Genomic DNA, 13,027 nt, shown 5'->3' with positions numbered 1-13,027 from the left:
AGAAATAATGCGATTATTTGCGAGCTCTCCATCACCTCCCAGTCCCGCAGCAGGAGGATGGACGCCAAGCGCTGCCGGATTCCCAGCCGACTTCCAAGAGCCCTTTCCAGTTGTTACACCCAAGGAGAGGCCATCAAATTGACATCCGGCGCCAGGTCACTGTTACAGCTGGGAGCAAATTCTCTCAGGTGAAGACGACCAAAGCTGCTGTGTCCTCATGAGAGGAACGGAGGACGCCCCAGACCCAGGCCTCCGTGGCCACCCCGCTTCCTGCTGCTCCTGCCTCTGAGTGGCGGTGCCAGCCACCAGCAGAATTTTGCTTCTTCTGCCTCCAGTTGTAGAGGACGACCCGGTCGCTTCAGCGGGCAGGACCCTTCTCCGGCTCCTTCCCTCCATCAACTTGCCCTGGGGGAACTGGAGTCCTCTGTCTTTCTTCCACATCCAAATCATACCTGGGTGACCATCCAGCTTTTAAACACTTCTCCATATTTGCAATTGAAAAGGCCACCTCAGTGTAGCCGCTGTTCCTTAGCAACACCCAACTTGTCTAGCCGGCTGCCCTCGCTTTTAAGAAGTTTGTTCTGGCCGGCTGCGTCCGTTACTGACCCTGCTGCTGCAAAGGGAATATTCACAGAAAGAATCCACTCTGCCAAGTTATTTTTAGACGGAAGCTTTCATTTTTAGCAGTTATGTTGAGATACAATTCATATAATGAACAGCTCACTCATGTAAAGGGATTTTTAATATACTCAGAGCTGTGCGACCACCACCACTAATGGCTTTAGAACATTTTCATCTTGCAGAGAACCCTCTGCCCCGCTTAGCCATCAGGCCTCCCCCCACCCATCGCCCCCAGCCCCGGGAACGACCACACTGCTTGCACTCTCTGCACACCTGCCCCATCCTGGACGTTTCCTGTAAATGGAATCCTGTGCTGTGGGGCCTGTGTGTCTGGCTTCTTTCACTCACCACCGTTCCACACCCTACCTGTGGTGGCAGTCACCCTGGGTCAACCGCAGGCTCAAGACACAGTACAAGCTGGGCATGGTGGCAGGCACCACCAGCTTCTTTGGAGCCGGAGACAGGAGGATTGCTGGAGCCTGGGCATCAGAAGTCCTCCTGGGCAACATAGTGCTCACGACGTTGAGCAAATATTTGAGAGAGGGAGAGAGAAAAAGGCACATTCATCTCCTTTCACTCCATTACATTGTTAGAATTGCTCTCTTTCATTGTTGGTTGTTCTTAATCCCTGTCTGTGCCTAATTTATAAATTAAACTTTATCATGGGTGTGTATGCATAAAAAAACCCCACAGTGTATATGTAGGGTTCAGTCCCATCCAGGTTTCAGGTATTCACTGGGAGTCTTTGGACCTGAATTTGGGGCCCATACCGGGGAACTCTTGGACCGTGCTACCCAGGGCCGCCGCTGTTGTAGCAAGGTCAGACTTCATTTCTTTATTTCAAATAACATCCCATCGTGTGGATCTGCCACGCGTTGTTTATCCACGTCAGTTTATCCGTATTACTGAATTTTGACATTGGAAGGGATGTGGGGGTGGTGTAGACCCTCTCGGGGAATCTCAGTCTTCTAAAGGTGAGAAGAGACTGTCTGCAGTGGTGGAAGACAGAAGAGGAAACTTATCCCGTGATACAGCCAGACTGGGAGATCTGGCACCAGAGCCTTGGTTTTTCAAATTAAGAAATGTTTCCAGCACATTGAAAAATACAGGAAACAATTAGAGTGAACATACATGGGTGACCACCCAGCTTTTAAGCATTTCTCCATATTTGCAGGTTATGTCATTTAAAGAAATAAAATGTTGAAGATAATTAAAGCCCCAGGTGTATCCCTTCCCTGATCCCTGAAGCTAGTCCCTTGTTTCCCAGTGGGAATGACTTTCCAGAATTTGGTATTTCCATCTACATTTTAATTCTATTGCTGCAAACACTCATATCCATAAAGGTGCACATCATTTTACACAGGTATTCAAACTTCACAACTTATGGAATGGCCTCAACGCTGTCTCCTTTGTAACTTGCTTTTTATAGTATCATGTGTTTGAGATTTATCCATGTCCAATACGTGTAGCTATGGCTCTCTGTTTTTACTGCTTCTTAGTATCTGCCTTTTAAAAAGGCACCAGCATTTATTTATCTACATTCCCCAGGGTGGATTTAGATCAGGGGTCAGCAAAATGTTTCCATGGAGAGTTCATCTTGGTCCATTTTCTGCTTCTATAATAGAGTGCCACAGACAGGACAATTGACCAAGAACAGAAATTTATTCCTGGAAGTCCAAGATCAAGGTGGCAGTGGGGATCCACTTCCAGATACCATCAATGCCTGAATTGGGGGCCTAAGTTTCTAACAAATGAACGTTGGGGAAATTATTCAAGCCACAGCACAGCCAGACTGTATATATCTTAACTAATTAGTTAATCTTATTTTTTTTCTGTGCTGGGAATGCAACTCAGAGCCTCACACTTGCTAGGCAAGCACTCTACTACTGAGCCACATCCTCAGATCCTTAGACTGTGAGTAGCTTTGCTTTGGGGGTCCATCCCATCTCTGATTTAAGTTCTTGGCTCAACTACTACGGTAGGAAAGCAGCTAGGGCGGTATGCAAATAGACGGGTGTGACCGTGTTCCAATTGGACAGTATGCAAACAGGTGGGCGTGGCCACGTTCCAATTGGACAATAGGCAAGAAATGGGCGTGGCCTGCCCCCCAGGAAACTTTATTACAAACTCAGGCAGTGACAGGATTCCGTCCTGGCTTGCTGATCTTGATTTAGGTCATTCTCAAATTTTTGCTAGTACAAAAACAGATGGGTAGAATATTGCTTTGTCAGCCTCCTCAGGTCCCTGGGCGAGGGAGTCTCCAGGACGTGGCATTGCTGCTATGACCAAGGCACACCTTCGGCCTTACTGTTGCTGAAGGCCCTCCCAAGGGTCAGGGCTCTGCTCTTGCGGACCCAACTCTTCCCCCAGCGTGATGGGTAGTAGCCTCACTGTGGCTTCGAGGTGCATCTCTCTTTTATTTTGAAACTGAGTTTCTTATGCATGGGTCATTTGGGCTTCCTCTTCGTGAACTCTCTAGCTTTTGCCCAGTTCCGTTTTGGGGTTCTCTTAAATTAACTTGGAGGAGTTCTTCGTAGATTCCAGATGTGAATCGTTTGTTAATTAGGAACTGCACAGATTGGAGGAAACCCGATTTGTGCTTTGAATGATCCTTTGGTTTTCATGGTGGTTCTTGTTTGATTGACACAAGTTTTAGATTTTAATAAATTGCCCGTTTTTTAATTTGTGGTTTTTACTTTCCGTGCTATGGGTAAAGAAAACTTTCTTACTGTTCCTCCTAACTTATCCTCCAGATGCTTTCAAATGTTGCTTTACTTTTAATTCACTTGGAATTCATGAAGGACAAAGTAGGGATCTCATTTCTTTTTTCCACGTGCATAACCACTTGTCTGGCACCCATTATCAACCAGCCTATCCTTGTGTCAATAATTGATGCTGTGTCTGTCACATCAGGTAAAAGCGCCTGTATATTTACTTGGGCTCTGTTTCTGGACCAAGGCTGCGTCTTGATTTCTGTGACTCTATGGTAAGCCTTGGTATCTAGGGGGCGTGCTCCTCTACTTCCTTGCTGTCTTTCTTCAAATGCTCTTCCTAGTTTGTGCTGTTGGCTCTCTCATCTAAACTTCAGGATCAACGTGTCCATTTGGGCTTTTGGGTGATACTATGTTGAATTTAAACACTCATTTAGGACGTACTGATATCTTTATAAAACGTTGAATATTTCTAGACAGGAAGATGGTGTACAGCTTTCTGTCTTTTATGTTTTAACACCTACATCTTAAACAACTTCATAAATTTTGTGGGCCGGGGCTGTAGCTCAGGGTAGAGCACTGGCCTGCATGCACGAGGCCTTGGGTTGCAAAAAGAGTCATATAATTTATAAACAACAATCTTGTAATCAGTTTTTTTAATTTTTCTTACAAAAGTCTTCTAAGTCTTTTTTATATTCATTCTGTTTACATAGATTTTCTTGTTCTTGTAAATGGTAGTTTAAAAATGATGTCACTGTGCCTGTGTAGGAATGCGCTTGGATCGTATACATCTGTCTGAAGTCCAGCAACCACGACCAGCTCTCTTCGTTCCCAGAGTGCTCCTGGACTTCTCTGCAGAGGGCCGTGTTGTCTGTGAACCATGGCAGCGTCCCGGTTCCCTTTGCTCCTTGGGCCTTTGCTTCTTGCTTTGGGCTCAGTGCACCAGTCAGCTCCGGACCCTGGGGCTATGTGACGTGGTGATGATGAGCATCCTTGGCTGGTGCAATGTTTTCCATTTAATCTTTAAGTCTGTGTTTGTTGTGGATTTTTTTTTTGGCAATAGCAAGGTATGACATTTGCTCTGGTTTTGAAAAAAAAAAATTGACTAATTGATATTTTAATTATACAAGTTAGATATGATCATAGAAGCAGAAATCAAATAGGTAAAAGGGTAGAAATGTCCCTTCCTGGTCCTAGCCATGCTCTTCACATGTGAACACTGCTAACACTTTTTTTTTTTTTTTAAGTACTGGGGATTGAGCCCAGCAGTGCTTTTTACCACTGAGCCACATCTTCAGTCCTTTTTTTATTTTCTTGAGACAGAGTCTCACTAAGTTGCTGAGATTCTTGCCAAGTTTCTGAGGCTGGCCTTGAATTTTCAATCTCCTCTCTCAGCCTCTCAAGTCGCTGGGATTATGGGCATGTGCCACAGCACCTGGCCCACTATTAACATTTTCTTTCCTTCTAAAAATTTCAATGTACATACAAGCTCACATTTTTATGCTCTTGTTTTTCTCTACACACAAATAGCTCACACCATTCGTACCATCCTACGATTTCTTTTCTTTTCAAATGAAGTATCTTGGACGTTATTCGGGATCCATGCACACAGACCTGCACAGCATACCACCCTGGATGCCCTCACCACCTTCCCTGCTCACAGGAGGCCGGTTCCTTATCTGCTGATTAGTCTGTTATCCACTGTCACCAATGCCCCCTGCGCCTTGCAAGTGTGGCTGCAGCTAAACGGCAGAATTCCTGCCCCAGACCCCCACCCAGCTCTTCACTGAAGGAGGCTCACACAGGCTCTGAACTGCTTCACCAAGATCCTCAGGCCCCGGCCTCCTCCTCCCTCTGGGGAGAAGGCATCCCTGAGGTGGACGGCTGGCCCTGTCTTCTAGGGCTTTCCCTGTGGACCTGTCTCCTCTTTTTCCTGTCACAGTCTTGTAGACTTTGGACCCAATGGCTTATCTGGTCCCAGCATCTGCTGCTCCTTCCTGTCCCTGGGGCTGCCAGCCTGGGTGCCTGGTACCCTGGGCTCCTCCCCACTGCCAAGGACAGCCTGGCTCCTGGACTTGGACCCATGGTGGCTGCTGCTCTTCCTTCCACTGACGGTCAGTCTGTCTCCATCGGCGATACCCATTTTCTCCTTCCTGCAGTAACCTGCCTCCTCAGCCTGCCCCGGGCTGGCCCAACCCCAGGCACAAACCAGTCCCACTAGCCCACAAAGGCACCTGCTCTCTTGGCTGCATCCCTGACTTACTTTCTACCCTGCAGCCAAGGCCATCCTTTAAATGAAAGTCAGTTCATGCTATTTTCTTTTTAAAGATCTTTCTGTGCTTTCTGATTTGAACGTGTCCCCCACAGTCACGGATTGGAAACTTAATTCTCAATGCAATGGCTTTGAGGGGTGGGGATAAAGTCACCGGAGGGTGTGAGGGTGTCTTCTCCCGCTGCCCGCTGAGGGGGGGGGCTCATCTGCCTGTGGGAGAAGACACCCCCACACCCTCCCGTGATGGAGGGATGTGTCTGGTCCTCTTCTGTCCTCATGGGCGCGCATGCTCTTTGGCCCTGCCGCCGTCCGCCATGGGATGACAGAACAAGAAGCCTCCCTTAGAGGAGGTCCCTCCACCTTGGAGTTCCCGACCTCCAGGAGTGTAAGAAAGAGGTCGTGACCCCGACTCGGGAACAGACCGAGACCGACCCCTTCCCGGTGCACCTGGAAACACCCGGCCCTGGATGGCGTCCTGCCCGGCCGTCCCTCTCGGGGGTCCTCAAGCGGTCTTTCTCCAAGCCCAGCTGCCCACTTGGCATTTGCTGGACAGTAGCCCCACCTCTGCGCAGGCTCAGATTCGACCCCACGCCCCCTCCCCACCCCGATCAGGACATCCCCTCCTTCCTCCTTGGTGGCCACCAGGATATTATGCCCCCTACCAGAACAGAAGAGACTGTCCTTGGAGGAATGACCTGTCCCCTTGCCTGGTGAGGGTCAACGCCCACCTTCCCGAGGTGCAGCTGGAGCTGTCAATCAGACCCTTCCCTCTGGAATTTGACCCTTGAGCTGGGGCAGTAGAATTCACAACAAAACAATCGGGACAGATTAGCTGGGAAGAGGCTGTGTGCCCCCCCTCCCAGTCCTCCCCTTTACTTAGCTGATTTCCCTCCTTTGCCCTCAGGGAATCCCGCGGGCCCTCTCCACCCCTGGGGGCGGGGCAGCCCCAGCCCAGCTCCTGTCTGCACCGAGGATCCTTTACACTCCTCCAGAAGGAGCAGCAGCCGCTAACCAGAGCCGGTGGAGGAGGAGGAGGAGGCGAGAGGGGATGGGGTGGTGATGGCCGGCGCCCAGGCTAGGAATTGCATCATGTGGTTTTGGTTTGGGTTTTGCTGCTTCCTGTGGCACAGACTCCCGCCTGGGCTTCCGGGAGACACCTGGAGGCTGGAGGGAGCCCTGAGGGCCTGGGCCTGGGCCTGCAGCCTCCTGTCCCGCCCTCCTCTGGTGGGGGGGGCGGTCCCCAACGGGAAACCCAGGGCTGTGCTTTTCTTAGGACAGAAGGGGAAGTTTTCCTGGAGTGACAGGGACAGTGACAAGGGACAGGGACCCACCTGTCCAGCTTTCTGGTGGTTTGCTAAAGGCTGGAGACCACGGTTCATCTCTATTGTGACACAAACTAATTCAGTCCCCTCTTCTGCACTCCAGCAGCTGACAGGGAACCATGGAACCCATCCCTGACGGGCACTTCCCAGATCAAGGTGAATGTGCTCACAGGGAGTGCTGTGTGGGGACCTAACACCCCCAGAGGACCAGGCATTACGGGCTGGCTCCCCAGCTTGGCTCCAGAGAGAGGGTGTGGAAAATTTAAGAGGTGGGGCCTGGTGGGAGGTCTTTAGGTCATTGTGGGAGGGCCTCTGGGGACTGTGGGACCCCAGACCTCTCCTCTTCTTCTCTTTCCTGGCCAGGAAGTGAACAGCTTTGCTCCTCCACAGTCCTCCCTCCCACATGATGTGCAGCCTCACAACAGCCCAAAGGCTGTGGGGCCCGGGAACCACAGACGGAAACCATGAGCCAGGACAAACCTTTTCTCTTTACAAATTGATTATCTCAGGTATTTTGTGATAGTAGCAGAAAGCTGACCAACACTTATGAGGGAACTAAAGGTTTCCATCCCAAACTCCACAGGGACCCAGGAGTTCTATCTGTGACACTTCACTCTGTGGGCTAATGCCCAGTGCACTGTAGGAGCCCTAGAAACATGTGTCCAGTGACTGGATTCATTTACCTAGATTTTAATAAAAAATCCCCCCCTCCCGTTATTTGAACATAACTTAGAACCAGCATAATAAAATCTCATGGTCGAAGGATGCTCTCCACCAAGTGCCTCACTCAGCCAGTTCCAGCTGCACTTGGGCAGATCTTCTTATGTTAAACTACAGACCAGACTGTGAGTGCAGACGAAACGAGTCCCTGCTCCTACACCTGGTTGCTCCTCAAGTGTTGGTAGAGACCCAATTCTCTCCAGGACGACTGCTGCCCCCATGCCCAGCTGGGCCCTAGGACTCCGCTCTGTGGCCCCCTCCTTGTGTCACCAGCCAGCCCCAGATCCCTTCCCTGGAGACTCCTCCACCCATTCAGAAAGCAGAGATCCCGGGCGCTGGGTCCTGGGCTCCCTTCTCGGACCACCGGAAAGCCCACGGGAGGGGCAGAAGCCCTCTAGGAGGAAAGCCGCAACCTCCACCTTGATCAAGCACCGCCTGATACCCACGGTGCCACCTTTCAGTGTGTGGGGGCAGGTGTGCCCCGGCAAAGCCTGCAGAAACCTCGGCCCTCCCGAGCTCCGTCCCCGAGCTCCGTCCCCGGGCTTTAGGTGGGGCACACAGCCTTCTCCTGTCCCTGAGGGTTTTAAGCTCCTCCTCCTGCTGAGCTTTGCTCTCCTGAGATTATTCTTTGGGGAACTGGGGACCCAATACCTTTATTTAAAGGATGGAACCCAGGCCCTCACACATGCTAGGCGAGCGCTCCACCGCTGAGCCCAGCACCAGCCCCTGGGATGCTTTTTGAAATCTCCCTACTAAAGACGGGAACACACGAGCCTGTCCCTTATCCTGCGACACTGAGAGCCCTGAGGTCACAGTGGCCTTCATCCCAGGCCTGGATCCTCTGCTCGGCTCGCAGCCCCTCTGCAAGGTGGCCGTTCTCAAGGACTGGTTCTTTTGCAACATAGAATAGCTGGAAAGGCCAACAAGATCGCCTCAGAAGCCCACACAACCCACTTTCCACACAGCAGCAAGAAACTCCTTCTGGAAACTGCAAGTGCTTGCTCCTGGGCCTCCCTCATCCTGCACCCTGCTGCCCTCCTGTTCCGCTCCTCGAGACACCACACGTTCGGTGGCCCTGCAGGGACAGAATCGGCAGGCGGCGTGTGGGGGCGTGGGGTGGGTAGGGGCACTCCAGGAAGTCGACACATCTCCAGGGCTATGTGGGGAGCACCCAGTCCCATGACTCATTTCCTTCTCCTCGGGAAAGTTCTGTGGACCTGCTTCTCTGAAAGATGCAGTTCCAAACTGGCCCTCTTCCTTTCTGGGACCCCACCCTCATCTGACTCTGACTTTGACTCCCTTAACCCTCTGTTGAAATATTAACATCAAACAAAACTTACGAGCCTTTTCACCTGCTGCTCTGTCTTTTCTCCGTCTAATCTGCACACCCCCATCACTGAACCTAAGTGAGTAGAGGAGGTTTCCCCCTCCTCCACAGATACAATGCTATTGGCTTGGAAGATTTCCTCCAGACGGGACTCAGGAGCCAAGAAACGATTCTCTGTACCCCAGAGGTCTCAGGCTTTCATTATCTCCACCCCCGGGAGCAGCTAGACTGTCTTCTTTCTTCTGTGGCGGTCCTCTGCTCTCTTTGGTCTGGTCCTGGGCTCAGAATGACCCAGACCTGAGAGTGCTGGTTTCCCCACTCTCCGCAGCATCCACGGTGCTGGCTCCCGGGCCCTCCCCATCCTGTGTCCTTCCTCCCCACCTCTGTCTAGTGAACAAGTCCTTTCGGGGAACTCTTCCTGGTCCTGAGCCGGTGTGCCTGCTCGTAGGACCTGGAAACAGCTGACCTTGTCGTTCTCCTCCTCCACGGTCACTGTTGGTCCCGGGGACTGTCATCCCGGGTCCAGGGTAGGACGGAGTCCCAGGGGCTCTGCTCCTCCAGGTGCAGGGGTGGGAAGGGCCTGGGCTCTGGGCACGGTGCCCCCTGGTAAGGAGGGAGGAAGGATGAGGCTAGGGTGAGGGATAGTGGGGGCCTCCTGGGGGCTGGGCACCCGACCCCACCCGGGAGCCGAGCTGCTCTCTTCCCACACGCACAGATTTTCTTCTGCTGGGTCAGGAGTAAGGGCCCGGCCCTCAGCATGGATCAGCCCAGCGGCCAGGCCGTGACCCCCTGGGAAGACCCTCCAAGTGGGTGGGGGAAACTTGCCCACCACTGCAGCTGGGAAACGTCTCTCAGCTGTTTGACTCGGGAAACGGATATCCTGGCGGATGCTGAGACATTTCAGAATGGTCTAGAAAGAGTTCTTCAGGCACTGGGGCGTGCACCTTGCCAGAGCTCTTGCCCAGCCCGTGCACGGCTCCGGGTTCGACGCCCAGCAAGAACAAAACAACCTAAAGGGTTTCCAGTGGACCTACTGTGTGGTAATGATCATGATGATAAATTGAATGTTTTCCCCTCGACCTTTTTGCATAGGCCATGACAAAATCTTCTAGTTCAGATTACATTACAGGAGCTCTGATCTTTACTCTAGTTAGGGAATACCACAGCAGAGCAGACAGCCTTCCTCCATCCTCTTATGTTCTGTCCCTGGGGTATGCGAAGGAGACGGAGGGAGACAGATTAGCCAGAGAAAAAGCCTCCATGTTTATTTCAGTTTTTATATGCTCAGAGGCCTTCACAGAAGAGAAACCAAGACTCCAAGATGTGGCTGAACTGGCTGGGGGGAGGGCTCACACACTGTTTTAACAAGGAGAGATGAATATGGAGAAGTAAGGGGAGAGGAAAGGAGTGTGGACTCCAGGAGCAGTAAACACGGGAGGACGCCCCGAGGGAGCTGGGGAAAGCCAGGGTCACCCTAAGGTTGGTGCAGAGGCTCCAGCGCCGTCCTGGTAGGAGGCTTCTCCCCGGCTGATGTGCAGGAGGCAGGGGGTTCCCCCGGGCGGCTTTACTCTCAGTGGCCTTCAGCTTAAGCTAGTCCTTCTGCCCTGGGGGAATGTTTTAGGGGGGCATATTCTGGTCCCCTTCAATATTTTTAAAGACATTTAGTGGTATCGTCCTTAGAAGTGTATGAGAACCCTGCTCGAGGAAGCAGAAGCCGCCCCTCCGGGCACCGGGGTCTATTAGGGAACCGGGAAAGGCCCCTTGGGTCATTGCTGATGTACCCTCGGGGGCTTCTGAAATCCCGACAAACACGCTTTTCTCTTTTATAGATTAAATGCTTCCCTCTGATCTTCCTTGCTCCATGAAACCCTTTATACAACAGAAAGGTAAATGATTCCCCACTTCAAACTGGCAAGGTTGGGACACATGGTGACTTGTACGTGTATAAATAAATCGTGTGGCTGTCATTACCGGGGAAGGTGGCAAATCATGGAAGAGGAAGACTCTCTCATTTCCAGGTTGCCTAAAATGCTCTGATGGAGGAGATGAGGCTCCCTGCCCTTGAGGGGCTTTCCCGCCCACCCCAGCCTCCGCAGCCTGTCTGGGGACTCAGTCCCAGGGCCCCCGACTGGCTCTCACCCCACACCCAGGCCTCCGCCCTTGAAGGCTGCATAAGACACAGGCACAGAAGTGAAGCGTGGGCCGCCAGCGTGGCCCCAGGCCTGGCCCCTTCCTGCAGCCCCCACACTCACGGGTCTAGGACACCAGGAGGGAGCTGGTTTGGAACGCCTCCTTCAAAAAGCCCAGGGTCCGCAGCACGGCCTCTCGAGCAGACCCACCCCATCTCCTCAAGTGCAAAGGCGATAACGTGGAATTAACTTCATTTCCCACCTGAGCAGATGAGGCTGAACCCACAGAGAGCCTTGCAGTAGGCAGGCAGAGCGCAGACCTGCTGTCCCTCTGAAAGCCCTTTTGCCTTTGGAAGAGTTTTATGGCGTTACTGCTGCTCAACGAGGAACACTCTACATTAATAAAACATAAAGGAACATCACCAAGAGGAGGAAGCACTGTGCTAAGCAGCCCAGGTGGAGTCCGCCCAGGGCCAGCACAAGGAGGCAGCTCTCAGCAAGGGTGGCCCTGCTCCTCCTCCAGGGCAGGAGGGACGGAGGAGGGGACTGACCACCTGAGGCTGGCTGCTTGCGGCAGGTGGGCAGGTCCCGGGTTCCCAGGCAGAGGCCAGTGGGAGGTGTCCAGGCTGAGAGGGGCCTGGCTGGGAGCTCTTGGTCCTCCTGACCGTGAGTCCTTTCTGCCAACCCTCTCTTTCAACGCCTCTCCACCTGTCCTGATAGGTCCACGCTCCAAACCCTAACAAACACACACGGGGTGCCCTCGGGTGCTGGTGAAGTGGCAGAGCCCAGCTGCCACCCTAGGCTGAGAATCTTTTATTGTGGCTTGTGATCCACCCCCCCATGGACCCATTTTCCAGACAGGGTGAAAGGAAACAGACGGAGGGGTGTCGTACTCAGTTCCTTTCTTTTGAGGGATCCTGCTAGCAAGGGGGTGTCTCAGCACAGAGCAGAAAGAGGCGTGCCCGGCGCCCACCGTGGACTCTCGGAATAACTGGAAAATAAGTTCAAAAGGCCCCGACTCACAGGACAGACAGCATTGAGCCACTCTGGCAAATGTAAAAAACCAAGATGGGTGTACTCAGTCTTGAGTTGTGCCTTGCGGCCGAGAGTCCCCAAAATGACCCTCACAGGCTCCACCAGGCCCAAGCAGGCCAGACACATGGCCAGGGCAATGAACACTCAAACATGAATCCAGGGGTTCTGCCAGAATTGTCTTCTAGGACTGGGAGCTCTGCCCTCTCTGGGCACACACACACACACTCACTCACACACACACACTCACACACACACAAAAGGCTTCTGAGGCAGAGAGAAGTCCCATCAAATGCCACAGTTGGAAGAGAGGGAGTGGTCCCTCATGGGCCCTCCTGGGGTTGCTCCAGGTCCTTCTTAATGCCACAGGCTGTCTCTCTGAAGTGGAATTCCATGTCACTGCACTGAGACCCCAAGAGACAAGTCGAAGGCCATGTCTCTGCCTGACCTTAAGGGTGAGTCAAAATCTGCATCATGCTTTTCCACCAAAGTCTACCGTCGCGGCTCTGCCCACAGAGGGGGAACTTAAGGCGAGTAAAGTGGTCTAAGGCCGGGATTCTAGACTTCCATTGTCTGTAAATCCCAAGTGTCTTTCTTGAAAATGGTGGTAGGAACCACAGCGAGACAGGAGCCCTTGGGAAATAGGGCAGAAGGGGCAAGGCACGGTGTGTGGTGTGTGTAAATGTGTCTAAACTGCAATTTTAAATTTCTCTCTCTCTTTTTTTTTTTTTTTTGCAGTGCTGGGTTTGGAAACCGAGGCTTCGCACATGGCTAGGCAAATGCTGTACCACGGCGCTGCACCCCCAGCCCTAAACTGCAAATTCTTGGGGATGGGTTAAAATCCTTTCCACCACTAATTTTTGACAGCCCCAAAAGTCTCAGCTGCCCAGACC

This window comes from Ictidomys tridecemlineatus, chromosome 11 (assembly GCF_052094955.1).
Source record: "Ictidomys tridecemlineatus isolate mIctTri1 chromosome 11, mIctTri1.hap1, whole genome shotgun sequence".
Lineage (NCBI taxonomy): Eukaryota > Metazoa > Chordata > Mammalia > Rodentia > Sciuridae > Ictidomys > Ictidomys tridecemlineatus.
This window is presented reverse-complemented; position numbering follows the sequence as displayed.